Source organism: Cajanus cajan, chromosome 2, assembly GCF_000230855.2.
Source record: "Cajanus cajan strain Asha chromosome 2, NIPB_CcT2T_4, whole genome shotgun sequence".
Classification (NCBI taxonomy): Eukaryota; Viridiplantae; Streptophyta; class Magnoliopsida; order Fabales; family Fabaceae; genus Cajanus; species Cajanus cajan.
The window spans coordinates 67,166,993-67,187,765 of record NC_138518.1 but is presented as its reverse complement, the minus strand read 5'-3'; the positions used below and the strand labels follow the sequence as shown (position 1 = coordinate 67,187,765).

Here is a 20,773-nt window from a genome sequence, read left to right as displayed (position 1 = left end):
TACTCTAATATTCATCATGCCAATCAAGCTACTTGTCAAATATGAGTAACCAAACTTTTTTGAATTTTGGAACAGGGACATCTTTTCGAGGGATAACCTTAAAAGGTTTATATCCCATGATTATCATATCGTTCCAACAACTCAACATGTAAGGACAACTAATTTTTTTCAAATTGAAGGACACGTACAACATTTTAGGACTCATATAACATATTTTCTCGGGATCAATAAAATATTCTTATCAATAAAACAATCAAAATCTTTTGACATCAGAATCAAGAACAACCTTAGAAGGTTTATACTTTCATATTCATCATATGTCAATCAAATTACTCATAAAATAAGAGCAACCATCTTTTATCGAATTCAGCAACAAAGACACCATTTTATGGTTCATATGCTTTACACTCTCTCAAATTGAAAAGATATTTATATCATAGAAGCATCCACATATTTTTGACATCAGAATGAGGGCAACCTTAAAAGGTTTATACACCGAGTCCATCATATGTCAGTCAAATTTTCCCACAAATAATGGCATTCGCATTTCTTCTAATTTACGGACTTGGACATGAACATTATTTTTGGGACCATATATCCTATATTTTCTCACAAATAAAAAAAACATATCAGTCTCATTTTTTTTTACCAAAATGCAAACCTTGAGTTGCACAAACCAACCAAGAAAATATATTTTGTCATCACCATTACTACACCGGTCCTCCAAATTAGATAACAATACAATAATTCCTTTAACGTGTAACCATGTTTCATGAATAAGGGAAATAGGAATTTTGATACAACCTTAAAAGGTTTATACTCTAATATTCATCATGCCAATCAAGCTACTTGTCAAATATGAGTAACCAAACTTTTTTGAATTTTGGAACAGGGACATCTTTTCGAGGGATAACCTTAAAAGGTTTATATCCCATGATTATCATATCGTTCCAACAACTCAACATGTAAGGACAACTAATTTTTTTCAAATTGAAGGACACGTACAACATTTTAGGACTCATATAACATATTTTCTCGGGATCAATAAAATATTCTTATCAATAAAACAATCAAAATCTTTTGACATCAGAATCAGGAACAACCTTAGAAGGTTTATACTTTCATATTCATCATATGTCAATCAAATTACTCATAAAATAAGAGCAACCATCTTTTATCGAATTCAACAACAAAGACATCATTTTAAGGTTGATATGCTTTACACTCTCTAAAAATGAAAAGATATTTATATCATAGAAGCATCCACATATTTTTGACATCAGAATGAGGGCAACCTTAAAAGGTTTATACACCATGTCCATCATATGTCAATCAAATTTTCCCACAAGTAATGGCATACGCATTTCTTCTAATTTAGGGACTTGGACATGAACATTATTTTTGGGACCATATAACCTATATTTTCTCGCAAATAAAAAAAACATATCAGTCTCATTTTTTTTTTACCAAAATGCAAACCTTGAGTTGCACAAACCAGCCAAGAAAATATATTTTGTCGTCACCATTACTGCACCGGTCCTCCAAATTAGATAACAATACAATGATTCCTTTAACGTGTAACCATGTTTCATGAATCAAGGGAAATAAGAATTTGATACAACCATAAAAGGTTTATACTCCAATATTCATCATATGCCAATCAAGCTACTTGTCAAATATGAGTAACCAAACTTTTTCGGATTTTGGAACAGGGACATTTTTCAAGGGATAACCTTAAAAGGTTTATATCCCTTGTTCATCATATATCGTTCCAACAACTCAACATGTAAAGACAACTAATTTTTTTCAAATTGAAGGATAAGGACAACACTTTAGGACTCATATAACATATATTTTCTCGTGATCAAAAAAATATTCTTATTAATAAAACAATCAAAATCTTTTGACATCAGAATCCAGAACAACCTTAGAAGGTTTATACTTTCATATTCATCATATGTCAATCAAATTACTCATAAAATAAGAGCAACCATCTTTTATCGAATTCAGCAACAAACACATCATTTTATGGTTCATATGCTTTACACTCTATAAAAATGAAAAGATATTTATATCATAGAAGCATCCACATATTTTTGACATCAGAATGAGGGCAACCTTAAAAGGTTTATACACCATCTCCATCATATGTCAATCAAATTTTCCCACAAAAAATGGCATACGCATTTCTTCTAATTTAGGGACTTGGACATGAACATTATTTTTGGGACCATATAACCTATGTTTTCTCACAAATAAAAAAAACATATCAGTCTCATTTTTTTTTTACCAAAATGCAAACCTTGAGTTGCACAAACCAGCCAAGAAAATATATTTTGTTGTCACCATTACTGCACCGGTCCTCCAAATTAGATAACAATACAATGATTCCTTTAACGTTAACCATGTTTCATGAATCAAGGGAAATAAAAATTTGATACAACCTTAAAAGGTTTATACTCCAATATTCATCATATGCCAATCAAGCTACTTGTCAAATATGAGTAACCAAACTTTTTCGGATTTTGGAACAGGGACATTTTTTTCGAGGGATAACCTTAAAAGGTTTATATCCCTTGTTCATCATATATCGTTCCAACAACTCAACATGTAAAGACAACTAATTTTTTTCAAATTGAAGGACAAGGACAACACTTTAGGACTCATATAACATATATTTTCTCGTGATCAATAAAATATTCTTATCAATAAAACAATCAAAATCTTTTGACATCAGAATCAAGAACAACCTTAGAAGGTTTATACTTTCATATTCATCATATGTCAATCAAATTACTCATAAAATAAGAGCAACCATCTTTTATCGAATTCAGCAACAAAGACATTATTTTATGGTTCATATGCTTTACACTCTCTCAAAATGAAAAGATATTTATATCATAGAAGCATCCACTTATTTTTGACATCAGAATGAGGGCAACCTTAAAAGGTTTATACACCTTGTCCATCATATGTCAATCAAATTTTCCCACAAATAATGGCATTCGCATTTTTTCTAATTTAGGGACTTGGACATGAACATTATTTTTGGGACCATATATCCTATATTTTCTCACAAATAAAAAAAACATATCAGTCTCATTTTTTTTTTACCAAAATGCAAACCTTGAGTTGCACAAACCAGCCAAGAAAATATATTTTATCATCACCACTACTGCACCGGTCCTCCAAATTAGATAACAATACAATGATTCCTTTACCGTGTAACTATGTTTCATGAATCAAGGGAAATAGGAATTTTGGTACAACCTTAAAAGGTTTATACTCCAGTATTCATCATATGCCAATCAAGCTACTTGTCAAATATGAGTAACCAAACTTTTTTCGAATTTTGGAATAGGGACATTTTTTAGAGTGATAACCTTAAAAGGTTCATATCCCATGTTCATCATATATCGTTCCAACAACTCAACATGTAAGGACAACTAATTTTTTTCAAATTGAAGGACAAGGACAACATTTTAGGACTCATATAACATGTATTTTCTCTTCATCAATAAAATATTCTTATCAATAAAACAATCAAAATCTTTTGACATCAGAATCAGGAACAACCTTAGAAGGTTTATACTTTCATATTCATCATATGTCAATCAAATTACTCATCAAATAAGAGCAACCATCTTTTATCGAATTCAGCAACAAAGACATCATTTTATAGTTCATATGCTTTACACTCTCAAAATGAAAAGATATTTATATCATAGAAGCATCCACATATTTTTTACATCAGAATGAGGGCAACCTTAAAAGGTTTATACACCTTGTCCATCATATGTCAATCAAATTTTCCCACAAATAATGGCATTCGCATTTCTTCTAATTTAGGGACATGGACATGAACATTATTTTTGAGACCATATATCCTATATTTTCTCACAAATAAAAGAAACATATCACTTTCATTTTTTTTTTACCAATGTGCAAACCTTGAGTTGCACAAACCAGCCAAGAAAATATATTTTGTCATCACCACTACTGCACCGGTCCTCCAAATTAGATAACAATACAATGATTCCTTTACCGTATAACCATGTTTCATGAATCAAGGGAAATAGGAATTTTGATACAACCTTAAAAGGTTTATACTCCAATATTCATCATATGCCAATCAAGCTACTTGTCAAATATGAGTAACCAAACTTTTTCGAATTTTGGAACAGGGACATTTTTTCAAGGGATAACCTTAAAAGGTTTATATACCATCTTCATCATATATCGTTCCAACAACTCAACATGTAAGGACAACTAATTTTTTTCAAATTCAAGGACAAGGACAACATTTTAGGATTCATATAACATATATTTTCTCTTGATCAATAAAATATTCTCATGAATAAAACAATCAAAATCCTTTGACATCAGAATAAAGAACAACCATAGAAGGTTTATACTTTCGCATTCATCATATGTCAATCAAATTACTCATAAAATAAGAGCAACCATCTTTTATCGAATTCAGCAACAAAGACATCATTTTATGGTTCATATGCTTTACACTATCTCAAAATGAAAAGATATTTATATCATAGAAGCATCCACATATTTTTGACATCAGAATCAAGGCAACCTTAAAAGGTTTATACACCTTGTCCATCATATGTCAATCAAAATTTCCAACAAATACTGACGTTCACATTGTTTCTAATTTAGAAACTTGGACATGAACATTATTTTTGGGATCATGTATCCTATATTTTCCCATAATTAAAAAAAAAATGTCAATCCCATTTTTCTTTTACCAAAATGCAAACCTTGAGTTGCACAAACCAGCTAAGAAAATATATTTTTTCATCACCATTATCAGAATGCATAATTTATACCTTTCATTGTGTTTAACGTAGAAAATTTAACATGTGAAGATGTCAATGTAGTGATTGCATCGATCCTCCCAATTAAGTAACAATACAATGATTTCTTTAACCTGTAACCATATTTCATGATTTAAGTGAAAAAGACATATTGATACAACCTTAAAAATTTTATACTCCAATATTCATCATATGCCAATAAAACTACTCGTCAAACATTTATTTAGGGTCATTAAGCTTCGAAGCATAACATTTATTTTTCAAAATTCATGTCACACTTTCACCGAAACCTTAAAAGTTATGATGGAAAGAACTCGTTTAAGGTCATTAAGCTTCGAAAATAGCATAATAATTTTGTTTCAAAATTCATCTTGTACATTCACCCACGCTTTAAAAGTTATAAAGAAATGAACACCGAAATTTTATATCAATTGAAAACTTAAATTGAAAGGAAGGATTACCTTGTAGATATCATCGACAGTGGCACTCACAATTCTCTTCAAAGTCTTCAATAGAAGCTATCTAGCACTGCAAAAGCACACCATCAATGCAGGTCTTGGTATACCAAGGCTTTGAGATCCATTAGTATAAATTGAAAAACATTAACAACTTTATAATACAATGAAAATCTTTATCCATGAAACTATTTGGAGATTAAAAGATCATAACAAATGTAAATAAAATTTAACTAACCCACTGTCTCGCTTTCGCTTGTACATGCTCTTTTGATCAGTTGCATAGACCTATTATCAAGCATTAAACAATATATATGTAACAACATAGAATCATTATTTATATACCTTACATAAAGAGGAATGTCAATAACATACCATGCATAGAGAGGAATCCGAACACTAATCTAAAAATGTTATAAGGGGAGAGAAATGACAATAACATGCCTTGCATAGAGAGGAAGCAAAGGCCATGATCAAATGATGCAAAAACATCAATAAGATGGCTACTCAAAATTACTAAATATTCTCAACAGAAAACGAAAAATTAAAAAGGGAAGAAAAATCAACAAAATAAAGTGCTAAAATAATGAGGAAATAATTCAATTTTGGCAAAATATTCAATATAAAAAATAAAGACACTTAAGAAGTGGTTATTTAGAACCAGATACCAAGTTGATTAACCACCTAATTCTCTAAGTTAACATACCATAATAGAAAATATCATGTCCAAGAATTCCATGTTTGAAATTTTAGCATAAATAAACAATAAAAATGAATTTAGAATTCTATGATTTAATTATAATTCAAATTTTAATATTCCATGTTTCAATTGTCTAATTTGTAAACAACAATGCAACCCTTCTTCTTTTAACTAACTAGTGTAATTGTATTTGATTTATAATTTATAAATATATTGATATCTCATTTATAATTTGGTTTCTCTTTTAAGTCAAGAATAATGCAAATGATTCTCTTTTAATTAACTAGTCTAATTGTGTTTGATTTATAATTCATTAAAACTATATGTATATCTCATTTATAATTAGTTTCTCTTTTAGTTAAGAGTAATGCAATCCTTTCTCTTTTAATTAAGTACTGTAATTGTATTAGATTTGTTATTTATAAATATACACATATCTCATTTATAATTTGTTTTTCTAATAGCTGTAAATATATAACTGTAAATATATAATAAAAAGACGTATTGAATAAAGGATGTTGGACTAAATGGATAAGACAAGAACGAAATCATACCTGTCTAGACTCTCTGGACCTCTTAAATGGATAACAAAGATTACCTGTATATTTTGAATAGCTGTTTTTGCTGACCCTTCAACCATTTGCTGTATATAAACATGTTTGCTGTAATCACACATTCTAAAAGAAAATGTCATAGTAACAAAGAAAATTTTCACAATGCAAGAGAAAAAGGAATCACACATTCAAACTAATACATAGGAAGCAGATTTGGTTTAGCATTATAAAATATATCATTTTCTGGAGATTTACCATCAACGGTTACTTGGTTTACGCAGGCTGATGAACTTTTCATAAAGCATGCCAAAAGATGAACAACATGAAGTATAAAAATAAATACCTGTAAGATGATAATAACCGGTTAAACTCATCTTCTAGCTTCGAAATAGCCTTAGCTAGCAAATTATTTACCATCACTACTCTTAAAAACCTTCTTATTGCCAAAAAAACTGAATGTTGCTTCTCAACTTATCAATTGCTTCAAGATAGTTTTCCAAGTCTTCATATGGCTTTTGCCTCTGCCTGTATAATAGATCAATGATAATAAAAAACAATGTAAATACATTTATGTTCCACATATCTTGTAAAAAAAATGAAGAAAATACATTTAGTTATCATCTTGTAAATTAATTTTTTTAATTACAAGACTACAAAGAGAGTTTAAAGAGCTATCATAACATATTACGACATTGCTTCCATATTCTTTTGCATTTAGAAATAAGTAAATATCTCTCATCGCAAACACAATTGCAAGACACAATTCACATTTGTTAAAATTAAAAAAAAGAAAAATCAACTCAAATAAAGATATTTGTTTCATTCTACCACACCACACACACTTAATTATTACATTACCATTAACGACATCACTCTAATTTCTACCTTCCACTGGCACGAGGTAACCAAAGTGAGGAATAAATAGAAAAACCTTAGCAAGTAACAAAGACAAACAAGAATTAGAAAGAAATGAAACAAAGAAATTGATTTGAAAAGTAGAGAAGCAAAAACAGTTCATAACATCACTTTAATTTCTACCTTCCATCGGCACAATGTCACCAAGTGTGGAATTGTAATATCCATTTCCATCCGTTGCTGCACCACACTAAAAGAACATTGAAACAAAAAGAAAAACCTAGTGCAAAACAAAGATAAACAATAATTAAAAAAAGTGAAACAAGAATTAGAAATAAATCATACAAGAAATTGATATGAAAAGCAAAGAAGCAAATGCAGTTCATAACATCACTTTAGTTTCTACCTTCCATTGGTACAATATTACCTGCGTGAGGAACCGTAATATCCATATCCAGTAGTTGTCACACTTCCACCATTAGATGACCCATTGGACAAGATAGTGAAGACTTACTTGGTAAAGAAGGAATATGCAGTTGCTTCATCAACAATTAAATTGGAAGAAGAGTGACTTTTGAACAATGTCATAAAACAGTTAAATAGTATTTAATTGATTAGTTTATCAACCTTCTTCAACTATTTATTTGAGGTATTGCACAGGAAATATTATGAACTAAATCTGAAGAAAAAAAAATATTTCCAACGTAATGCCCAAGAACTCAGTCCCAAAAATCAAAAAAATTATCATACATGGCATATCAACAAAATAAGTACAAAAGACTTCTTCTCAAAAATACTAAAATAGAGGACCATACCTGATCATATGTCTTCCCAAATCCTTTTTGGCACTTTGATCTGTGCATATAGATGTTGCACCCTTTCTAATAGTGTGAGGTCATGTTTGAAAGCATTTATGAGTGAATTATTGAAATGGTCAAAATTCAGAGTCAAAACAGTAATAAAGTTTCAAAACAAACACTTTAATTAGATTATCTACTTAACCAAAAATCAAAGAGAAAAGTAATAACAAATATAGTAAAAAAGGAACATAGTTAAGCAGTATCAAACAACCTTATTAATTGGGGAGAAGTACACACATATAAACATAGACACAGACAAAGATAGTGATACACCTATAGAACACATACATAGACACAAAGCACACACACAAACATAAACACAAAGGCAAAGAACACAAACACAAAGACAGAGAAACACACATAGATGTATACAAAGACACCAAACACTAAGGCAAACATAGACACTGAGCACACACAGACCCAAATAGAGGCAAAGTGCACACAAACATAAACCCAAATGCACATATAGACAAAGGCACGACCACACACGAGCACACACCAACAAATTCATAAACACACCCATATAGACAGAGTGAGAGATACAAACACACAGAAAAAGGACAAACATAAGCACCAAGCACACATAAAATTGAGACGAGGACACAGCACACACACAAACACCAATGCAAGGCATAAATATGCAACCACTTTCTTCGACATCAGGGTTAGGAACATCCTTAAAAGGTTTTATACTCCTATGTTTATCATAAGTCGATCAAAATACTCATCAAATAATGGAAACAAAAATTTTGAATTCAAAGAAAAACATATCAGTCTCATTTTTTTTATACCAAAATGCAAACCTTGACTTTATGATTCATTTACCTTGACCACTACTGCACCGGTCCTCCAAATTAGATAACAATACAATGATTCCTTTACCGTATAACCATGTTTCATGAATCAAGGGAAATAGGAATTTTGATACAACCTTAAAAGGTTTATACTCCAATATTCATCATATGCCAATCAAGCTACTTGTCAAATATGAGTAACCAAACTTTTTCGAATTTTGGAACAGGGACATTTTTTCAAGGGATAACCTTAAAAGGTTCATATCCCATGTTCATCATATATTGTTCCAACAACTCAACATGTAAGGACAACTAATTTTTTTCAAATTGAAGGACAAGGACAACATTTTAGGACTCATATAACATATATTTTCTCATGATCAATAAAATATTCTTTTCAATAAAACAATCAAAATCTTTTGACATTAGAATCAAGAACAACCTTAGAAGGTTTATAATTTCATATTCATCATATGTGAATCAAATTACTCATAAAATAAGAGGAACCATCTTTTATCGAATTCAGCAACAAAGACATCATTTTATTGTTAATATGCTTTATACTCTCTCAAAATGAAAAGATATTTATATCATAGAAGCATCCACATATTTTTGACATCAGAATCAAGGCAACCTTAAAAGGTTTATACACCTTGTCCATCATATGTCAATCAAATTTTCCCACAAATAATGGCATTCGCATTTCTTCTAATTTAGGGACTTGGACATGAACATTATTTTTTGGACCATATATCCTATATTTTCTCACAAATAAAAAAAACATATCAGTCTCACTTTTTTTTTTACCAAAATGCAAACCTTGAGTTGCACAAACCAGCCAAGAAAATATATTTTGTCATCACCATTACTGCACCGGTCCTCCAAATTAGATAACAATGCAATGATTCCTTTAACGTGTAACCATGTTCCATGAATCAAGGGAAATAGGAATTTTGGTACAACCTTAAAAGGTTTATACTCCAATATTCATCATATGCCAATCAAGCTACTTGTCAAATATGAGAAACCATCGAATTTTGGAACAGGAACATTTTTTAGAATGATAACCTTAAAAGGTTCATATCTCATGTTCATCATATATCGTTCAAACAACTCAACATGTAAGGACAACTAATTTTTTCCAAATTGAAGGACAAGGACAACATTTTAGGACTCATATAACATATATTTTATTTTGATCAATAAAATATTCTTATCAATAAAACAATCAAAATCTTCTGACATCAGAATCAAGAACAACCTTAGAAGGTTTATACTTTCATATTCATCATATGTCAATCAAATTACTCATCAAATAAGAGCAACCATCTTTTATCGAATTCAGCAACAAAGACATCATTTTATGGTTCATATGCTTTACACTCTCTCAAAATGAAAAAATATTTATATCATAGAAGCATCCACAAATTTTTGACATCAGAATGAGGGCAACCTTAAAAAGTTTATACACCTTGTCCATCATATGTCAATCAAATTTTCCAACAAATAATGGCATTCGCATTTCTTCTAATTTAGGGACTTGGACATGAACATTATTTTTGGGACCATATATCCTATATTTTCTCACAAATAAAAAAATCATATCAGTCTCATTTTTTTTTTACCAAAATGCAAACTTTCAATTGCACAAACCAGCCAAGGAAATATATTTTGTCATCACCACTACTACACCGGTCCTCCAATTTAGATAACAATGCAATGATTCCTTTACCGTGTAACCATGTTTCATGAATCAAGAGAAATAGGAATTTTGATACAGCCTTAAAAGGTTTATACTCTAATATTCATCATATGCCAATCAAGCTACTTGTCAACTATGAGTAACCAGACTTTTTCGAATTTTGGAACAGGATCATTTTTTCGAGGGATAACCTTAAAAGGTTCATATCCCATGTTCATCATATATCGTTCCAACAACATAACATGTAAGGACAACAATTTTTTTTCAAATTGAAGGACAATGACAACATTTTAGGACTCATATAACATATAATTTCTCATGATCAATAAAATATTCTTATCAATAGAACAATCAAAATCTTTTGACATCAGAATCAAGAACAACCTTAGAAGGTTTATACTTTCATATTCATCATATGTCAATCAAATTACTCATAAAATAAGAGCAACCATCTTTTATCGAATTCAGCAACAAAGACATCATTTTATGGTTCATATGCTTTACACTCTCTCAAAATGAAAAGATATTTATATCATAGAAGCATCCACATATTTTTGACATCAGAATGAGGGCAACCTTAAAAGGTTTATACACCATGTCCATCATATGTCAATCAAATTTTTCCACAAATAATGGCATACGCATTTCTTCTAACTTAGGGACTTGGACATGAACATTATTTTTGGGACCATATATCCTATATTTTCTAACAAATAAAAAAACATGAGTCTCATTTTTTTTTCACCAAAATGCAACCCTTCAATTGCACAAACCAGCCAAGAAAATATATTTTGTCATCACCACTACTGCACCGGTCCCCTAAATTAGATAACAATGCAATGATTCCTTTACCGTGTAACCGTGTTTCATGAATCAAGGGAAATAGGAATTTTGATACAACCTTAAAAGGTTTATACTCCAATATTCATCATATGCCAATCAAGCTACTTGTCAAATATGAGTAACCAAACTTTTTCGAATTTTGGAACAGGGACATTTTTTCGAGGGATAACCTTAAAAGGTTCATATCCCATGTTCATCATATATCGTTCCAACAACTCAACATGTAAGGAGAACAAATTTTTTTCAAATTGAAGGACAAGGACAACATTTTAGGACTCATATAACATATTTTCTCATGATCAATAAAATATTCTTATCAATAGAACAATCAAAATCTTTTGACATCAGAATCAAGAATAACCTTAGAAGGTTTATAATTTCATATTCATCATATGTCAATCAAATTATTCATAAAATAATAGCAACCATCTTTATCAAATTCAGCAACAAAGACATTATTTTATGGTTCATATGCTTTACACTCTCTTAAAATGAAAAGATATTTATATCATAGAAGCATCCACATATTTTTGACATCAGAATCAAGGCAACCTTAAAAGGTTTATACATCTTGTCCATCATATGTCAATCAAATTTTTCCACAGCATTCGCATTTCTTCTAATTTAGGGATTTGGACAAGAACATTATTTTTGGGACCCTATATCCTATATTTTCTCACAAATAAAAAAACATATCAATCTTTTTTTTTTTTTTACCAAAATGCAAATCTTAAGTTGCACAAACCAAGAAAATATATTTTGTCATTACCATTACTGCACCGGTCCTCCCAATTAGATAACAATAGAATGATTCCTTTAACGTGTAAGCATGTTTCATGAATCAAGGGAAATAGGAATTTTGATACAACCCTTTATACTCCAATATTCATCATATGCCAATCAAGCTACTTGTCAAATATGAGTAACTAAGTTTTTTCGAATTTTGGAACCGGGACATTTTTTCGAGGGATAACCTTAAAAAGGTTTATATCCCATGTTCATCATATATCATTCCAACAACTAAACATGTAAGGATTTAGGACAACTAATTTTTTTCAAATTGAAGGACAAGGACAACATTTAAGGACTCAGATAACATACATTTTCTCATGATCAATAAAATATTCTTATCAATAGAACAATCAAAATCTTTTGACATCAGAATCAAGAACAACCTTAGAAGGTTTATACTTTCATATTCATCATATGTCAATCAAATTACTCATAAAATAATAGCAACCATCTTTATCAAATTTAGCAACAAAGACATCATTGTATGGTTTATATGCTTTACACTTTCTCAAAATGAAAAGATATTTATATCATAGAAGCATCCACATGTTTTTGACATCAGAATCAGGGCAACCTTAAAAGGTTTATACACCTTGTCCATCATATGTCAATCAAACTTTCCAACAAATAATGACGTTCACATTTTTTCTAATTTAGAAACTTGGACATGAACATTATTTTTGGGATCATACATCCTATATTTTCTCATAATTAAAAAAAAATGTCAATCCCATTTTTCTTTTACCAAAATGCAAACCTTTAGTTGCAAAAACCAGCTAAGAAAATATATTTTTTCATCACCATTATCAGAATGCATAATTTATACCTTTCACTGTGTATAACGTAAAAAATTTAACATGTGAAGATGTCAATGTAATGACTGCATCGATTCCCCCAATTAAGTAACAATACAATGATTCCTTTAACCTGTAACCATATTTCATGATTCAGGTAAAAAAGACATTTTGATACAACCTTAAAAAGTTTATACTCCAATATTTACCATATGCCAATGAAACTACTCGTCAAATATGACTAAGTTTTTTCAAATTTTGGGACAGGAACATTTTCTCATGATGAATAAAATTTTCATATCATAAAAGCAATCACTTTTTTTTAGGGATAACCTTAAAAGGTTTATATCCCATGTTCACCATATATCGATCCAACTACTCAACAAATAAGGACAACTAAGTTTTTTTTAATTGAAGAACAAGGAAAACATTTTAGGACTCATATAGCATACATTTTTCGTGATCATCAAAAAATTCTTATGAATAAAGCAATCAAAATCTTTTGACATCAGGACCGAGAATAACCTTAAAAGATTTATACTATCATATTCATCATATGTCAATCAAACTACTTATAATATAAGAGCAACCACCTTTTGTTGAATTTAGGGAAAAAGACATCATTTTTGGGTTCATATGCTTTACACTTTCTCATAATGAAAAAATATTTATATCATAAAAGCAACCACATATTTTTGACATCAGAATAAGAGCAACCTTAAAAGGTTTATACTCCTTGTCCATCATATGTCAATCAAACTTTTCAACAAATAATGACATCCACATTTTTTCTAATTTAGGGACTTGGACATGAACATTATTTTAGGGTTTATATATCCTATATTTTCTCATAAAAAAAAAATCAGTCCTATTATTTTGACCAACAAATGCAAACCCAAAGTTGAACAAACCGGCCAGTAAAATATATTTTTTTCATCACCATTATCAGAATGCATAAGTTGTACCTTTCACTGTATTAGAAGAAAATAGTATATTAAAAAGTCTAAAATCAAATAGCAATGACAGAAATAAAGATTTTTTTTTACAAGAGTCATCTTAAAAATAATAATTTGTAAAGACTAAAATAAAAATAATAAACCTTTTTTACCAAAAAAATAAAATTAAGTAGCAATGGAACTACAAGTGTATCTAAGCTAAATTTTATTAATGTCTATTTATTAAAATTAATTTTAATTTTAATCTTTTCTCTTTGATTAAAAAAAAATATTTTTTTTATTTGGTTTTGAAAATTAAGAGATGGATTGTTTTCCCTTAGTACTTAATTTATATGTTATAAATATACATGTATCTCTTTTAATAGTTCGATATGCACACACATATAGAGACACAAAAACATAGAGATAGAGACGCACACACATTATAAATACAAAGACTAAGACTAAGACAGACAAATACACAGGGCACACATGCACACATAGAGATACACACGGACCATAGAAAGAGCACAAACTCATATTAGAGTCACAAACAATAAACACATATACTTTAAAAGCAATCGATGACAAAAATGTGCAGCAAAGTTTGCACAACAAGTAATGAGATACTATTACTAAGACCAAAGCCAAAAGCTTAGGCTATGAATCTTGATCCAACAGGAAAAATAAAATCATTAGGTAGGAAACTTTGAGCTTTAGCTGAAAGGAGTATCAAAGTTGATGAATGTGTACCAACAAGTTGTTCGACAAAATGGTATTGATGGATAAAAAAAGAAAAAATGAAGACAATGAAACAAAAGGGAAACAAATTAAGGTGCATTGATAAGAACCTTAAAAATGAAGGAGTGTTTGAGAAAAGCTAGGGTCTCTTTTCCTTGAGCACAGTTCATTCAAGAATTTAATATGTAACATCAAGACATTCACACATAAAGGGAAAAACTTAACATAGTAAGTGGTAGAGGAGTATTGATCCAAAATTATTTTAATTAAGTAACATATACATAAATCTCAAATAAAATAAATCAACAGTAAGAGTACAGTTTGTATACTTCCATTGATTTAATAAAGTAAAAATAATAATAATAATGATGACAGATGTATGAACAACTACAATCCTCCCCATAATTTTAATGTACCCATAAAAAGAACAACACATGTATGAATCCAAACAACAAGAAAATCCAAAAATATAAAATAAAGAAACGGCAAATGCAGTGACAAACTAACCGAGATGTGCAATCCTGATGTGTTGGGTAGGGTTTTATTGGAGGTTTTAAGGTGGAACGGATTGTGAATTCTTGTGATTAAGGACATTTTTTACTACAATTAATGAAGTCCAGCTACGTCTATTTTGGGTAAATAATGAGCACTAATAATAAGTATCACATGTGCCCTATAAAATAAACCCCAAATCCTACAAATCCCAAAAATATATACAATGATTCTTTCTCAACGTTTCAATCAAAAAACCAAAAAGACAAATATCAATTATAAATCAAAGCCAACTGCAATTCGAATCAAAAAGAAATATATCAGACATGAAAGCAAAGAAAAACAAAAAGAAACCGAAACCAAAATCAAATGTCACATAGAAGCATGATAGAAAATTTATCAGACATGAAAGCGCAAAAAAACAGAAAGAAACCGAAACCAAAATCAAATGTCACTCAATAGAAGCGTGATAGAAAATATATCAGACGTGAAAGCAAAGAAAACGGAAAGAAACCGAAACCAAAATCAAATGTCACTCAATAGAAACATGAGATAAAGAGAGAACTCAGCAAAGGGAATGAGAAAAACCAATAAGAAATCTTTTTTTAAGACGAATCTTATATATTACTATGATGAAATTATATATCCAAGTCTATTTTTGTAAATATAATTTTATGAATAATAAAAATTAAAATAAGGATATTAAGTAAATTTTTAAATAACATTTAATTCTTTTTATAAATTATCATAATTATATATATATATAATCTTAATTGTGCAAGCTAAATATTCATTTTTATAATTAAAAATTATAATAAATACATACTTTTGACATATAAATTATATTTTAGATTAAAATATTGACTATTAAATTAAGACATTGCAACTTTGACCATTTAAAATATCTATGAAAGAACTACATCAGTCGCACATTAAATTATCTAAAACAAAAAGAAAGAAAAAAACTAGAATCACAAGACATTAAATTCAGCCTTATTTTAACATCAAATTCTTTTCGTGATGCTATAATGTCTTTATCTCCGTTTATGATTTTGATGTAATACTATGACATATTAAATTGATCATCCAAACATGAATGTTCTTATAGTGAAAATAAATTCAATAGAAAACACAACATTCAACTCCAAACCCATATTTACTAAACTTCGTAACCAAATGTTTTCTCCAAATATTATAGTATAATACATGTGTATTATAGTGTCCATCATTGTTCACATCAAATGTAAGTATGCAGCTATGGTTATACCTCAGATAATAAATTCATAGAACATACAATAAAATCACTTTATATATATATATATATGAAAAGAAAGAGTAAATTGAGATCAAAAGTAGATTTAAGCTACTAAAAAAATAATGAAAACCCCTGCCATTAAAAATTTAGGCAAAATAATACCAACCTCATCAATTTTGTGAAACCATAACACTGCAACCATCTGGTTGAGTTTGGAATCCTTGTAGAGGTCTTCAAAGTAGGCAATCAGATGTTTGACAAAACAAAAACAAAATCAAGCACCTGAAAACTTTTAATCTAGGGAAACAAAAAAATGAAACTCCCTTGAATAATGAAACTTTTATACATGTTTTGTTGTAATAAATTATGCCAATAAGTTATTTATAATTGTAAATTAATAAATATTAATTTTTTACATTTTTAGGTACAAAATAACTTTATTTACTAATTTATATTACTAATTGAAATATATGGAGGTTTTTGTAGGGGAGGCTTAATCTCAGACTCGTGTACTTACTTTTGTAGGGGAAGATTAACACCCAATAGTTTGGCTTCGTGTTTGCATGTATTTTGTGGTGTTGGTTTGCAAGTTCTTTTCTTGTACTTCTTTTAGCACTTATGGTGCTCCTGATGTGTATATATATATATATATATATTATCTTTGCCGAACAAAAAAATATAAATGGAGGTTCAAAGTATAAAGAAATTATTTTAAAAGAAGTTGAAAAATGGTAAAACTAAATAATGTTCAATTTCAGTGAAAATATAATTATCAAAGAAGTTTGTAATAAACTTGCACGAAAAATTAGCCAAACTTTATTTATGGATATTTAGTTTTCAAATAAAAAGTCAAAAGTAGAAGAAAAAAATATATATTTCAACGGAAGTTGAAAAAGTTGAAGCAAAATTGTGTCAAAGTAGATTTATAAAAAATTTCCACGAAAATATAGTTTTAGAAAAAATATGTATAACAAAGTTGTATCAAAGTTGAGAAATATAGTCATGTGACATCTACTAATATGATACATTAAAATAATAAATATGATGTTGCTTATAAAAAATTAATGAAATTGTTAAATATCATACTATTTAAAAAAAGAAGGAAAAAAAAGCACCTCACATATATCAGAAGCCTTAAAAGTTATAAAGCAAAGAAAAATAGAAATTTTATTGCAATCAAAAGCTTAAAATGATAGGAACGATTACCTCATACATATCATACGTATCCTCAATGGTGAGGCAGCTTGTACCTTCACAATCACCATCGTTTTCAAAGAACTCAACACAAGCTCTCAAACACTACATGAGCACAACATCAAGGCTGCTCCTCCTCCCATAATGCAGGTCTGGGTCCATAGACGCTTTCGAATCCATTAGTATAAATTAAAAAGAGTATAATAAACACAAACAAAAATAAAAATAGAAAAAACACGCCATTATTTTAGCATTAACAAAACCTTGGTTGCAACAAACTCCCTATCTCAAGCTTTCGCTTGTGCTTGCTCTTTAGATCAACTGCATCCATCTACCACCTAACATTAAACAATAAATATACAACAACATAGGATCATCATTTATATATTTATTTTTAATATAACATAAGAAAAATTGATAATGGAATTTTACATGAAAATAAGAATGCAACTTAAGTAACCTATTTCACTACTATTTAGAATAATAATACAGCAACAAACACAAAACCTGATACTGGAAGGAAGCAAGAAACCCCTTCTAAACAAGAGTATGTGTCTTCAAAATTCTTTTTGGCACTTTAATATGTGACTACATACACCCTTTCTAATAATGAGAGTTCAACTTCGAAAGAATTTCTGAGTGAATTACTGAAATGTTCAAAATTGAAATCCTCCTTATTCACAGGACCAAAGCTTCAACCTCATGATGAATATGGAACCCATAAAGAATCAGCAACAAATTCAACCCCATCGAGAAAAATAGTGTTTCATCCAAACCATCGAGTGGACAACCCAAGCTCTGATGCCACATAATAAATGAGAAATTAGTTCGATTAATTAAAACAAGTTATGCTGAAATATTAATTGGTATCTTGAAATATATCACCACATTCCCAGTTGCACCTTACTTTACAAAGGCACACATTTACAAAGATTCAATTTGGATATATCAACTACAGATGTTTACCATCAACCTCTACTGCCACCAATGCATCGCTGCTCCCACAAATTCAAAAAGAAGACGCACAAAATGTTTAGCAGAAACTTTAATGTGAGCATCAAATCCAAAAATTTTATTGTGATACACAAACACAGGTAGATATAGAGCATGACTCCAATACTTTAAAAATAATCAGAAAGAAAAACTGTGTGCAAGAATACAAAAGATATCATGTTATCAATAGTGGCCCCCACAATTTTAACTTTTCATGGTCATGGTCAATCAAAGACATCTATAACATACAGATTCCATTTAAGTTCAATAAGGCTAAAAAAAATAGCATAACATCTCTTTTTCAAAATTCATCTCATAGTGACACCCAAACTGAATTAGGTAACTAAATTTATACACCCAATTTTCGTTCAACACGTTGGGGCATTCTTGAGCAAACAACTAGACAAAAACATCACATTTTCCGATGCTTAAAAAAATTCATTTGTTAGTCGAATTTAGGGACAACTATATCGTCCCATCTAAGTAAAATTGATCGAGGATCGACTCAAACATTCTAATTCAGCTAAGGGTCATTAACATTTAATAATAGTGAAACATCCCTTTCTCAAAATTCAATTATATAATAGCACCCACAAGCATAAACACGAAGGCATATATAGACATAGAGGCATGACCACACACACAAGCAAAAGTCATAGAAACACCCACGCAGAGGGAGTGAGAGAGATACAAGCACAGATAGATAAAGACACAAACAGACACAAAAACACAGCGACAAATAAAGCACACATACACAAATAAGGACAAACATAGAGACAACCCTAAATCACACAAGGACAAATGAGCAAAACCTTAGGCAGTCTTATACGATGGTGTCTTGTAATGCCACTGCTTCTTCTCGCGTCTGTTCCATATGAAATAGATTTTCGGATTCTTGCATCTGATAGAAATAATGGGAAAAAACACAAAGAGAAGATAAAAGCTACTTCTCTAAAAGGAACTACTTCAACAACAAAATAATAAAAATATAAAGAAAAAGAATCGAAATATGATTTACCAATTACACAAAAGTTAGAAAGAATGTACTTTCTAAATGTGGTAAAAAGCAACTGAACAAAGATAAAAATAAAATACACATTCAAGAATTTCAACAAAAACGGATTTTCTTGAGTTTTGAGGAAAAGAAAAAATTACAACTATCGAAACATCCAATAGCTTTTCAATTTCAATCAAGAAGGAGTGCAGCATTGAATTGTTGAACAATGTTTTCTTGACTTTCTTTTGGCAGCCTTTGTGCAAGGAAAAAATGACCACAAGGGGCGCACAGACACTTGTGCGTGTTCTTCAATTTCTTTAGGTATTCCGCTCTTGAAGATGCGGAGAACAGAGGACGCAACTGAAGACAACCCAGAAGCTCTGACGAGTAACAAAAATCAAAGAAATGCATGTCCACCGGTTGCTGCACCACACAAAAAGAACAAGAATCAAAGAAAAACTCTGACAAATAACAAAGAAAAACAAGAACAAGAAAGAAATGAAACAAAGACTTTGAAAAGAAGAGTCTGAATTGCAGAAACAGAAGAAAAGGAAAAGATGAGTCTTCACATCTAACCAAATATGAGGCATTGGATTGGCGTGTGCCAATGCTATCGAAGGAACAGAGACTCTTCGAAACAGAGATTCTTGACACTGGAAACGAATGAAGACTGAGAGAAGAGAATCTTGACAGGAAAACGACTGAAGAGTGAGAGAAGAGAAACGACTGAAGAGTGAGAGAAGAGAGTTGCATACAGATAGAAGAGAGTGACAACATTTATATATAGAGAGAGAGAGAGCAAAGGGACGATCACTCGGTGCAGAATTCACTCGGTGAATTATTTTTTTTAAAATAAACAAGTCATGTCCCTGTATAGAAATTAAAATATTAAAATATTCATTTCTATAATCAATCTTACTCTAATATGAATTATTTGGTAAAATGTTATTAGTGTTTTCTTTTAAGAATATTAAAATATTTTATT

General features: G+C 29.9%; 2 long non-coding RNA genes across 36 annotated transcripts in view; both read right to left on the bottom strand.

The window, feature by feature from the left end:
• LOC145954485 (uncharacterized) overlaps positions 1–9,113 on the bottom strand; it is a 35,891-nt gene extending 26,778 nt beyond the window's left edge. For 6 of the 35 annotated variants that reach the window (XR_014431723.1, XR_014431724.1, XR_014431704.1 and 3 more), the window contains exons 1-5: positions 7,580–9,102; positions 7,400–7,472; positions 5,526–7,066; positions 5,294–5,360; positions 4,845–4,945 (exon numbers count right to left, since the gene is read on the bottom strand). This is a non-coding gene — a long non-coding RNA (uncharacterized LOC145954485). Of the gene's footprint in view, positions 1–4,844; positions 4,946–5,293; positions 5,361–5,525; positions 7,067–7,399; positions 7,473–7,579 lie in introns of all 35 variants that reach the window. The other 29 variants (XR_014431708.1, XR_014431713.1, XR_014431714.1 and 26 more) reach the window with 16 other exon arrangements.
• Positions 9,114–19,723: 10,610 nt separating this feature from the next.
• LOC114915602 (uncharacterized) lies at positions 19,724–20,537 on the bottom strand. Its single transcript, XR_003803697.2, has 2 exons — positions 20,365–20,537; positions 19,724–20,211 (listed from the first exon to the last, which is right to left on the bottom strand). It is a non-coding gene; the product is annotated as an uncharacterized LOC114915602 (long non-coding RNA).
• Positions 20,538–20,773: the final 236 nt, after the last annotated feature.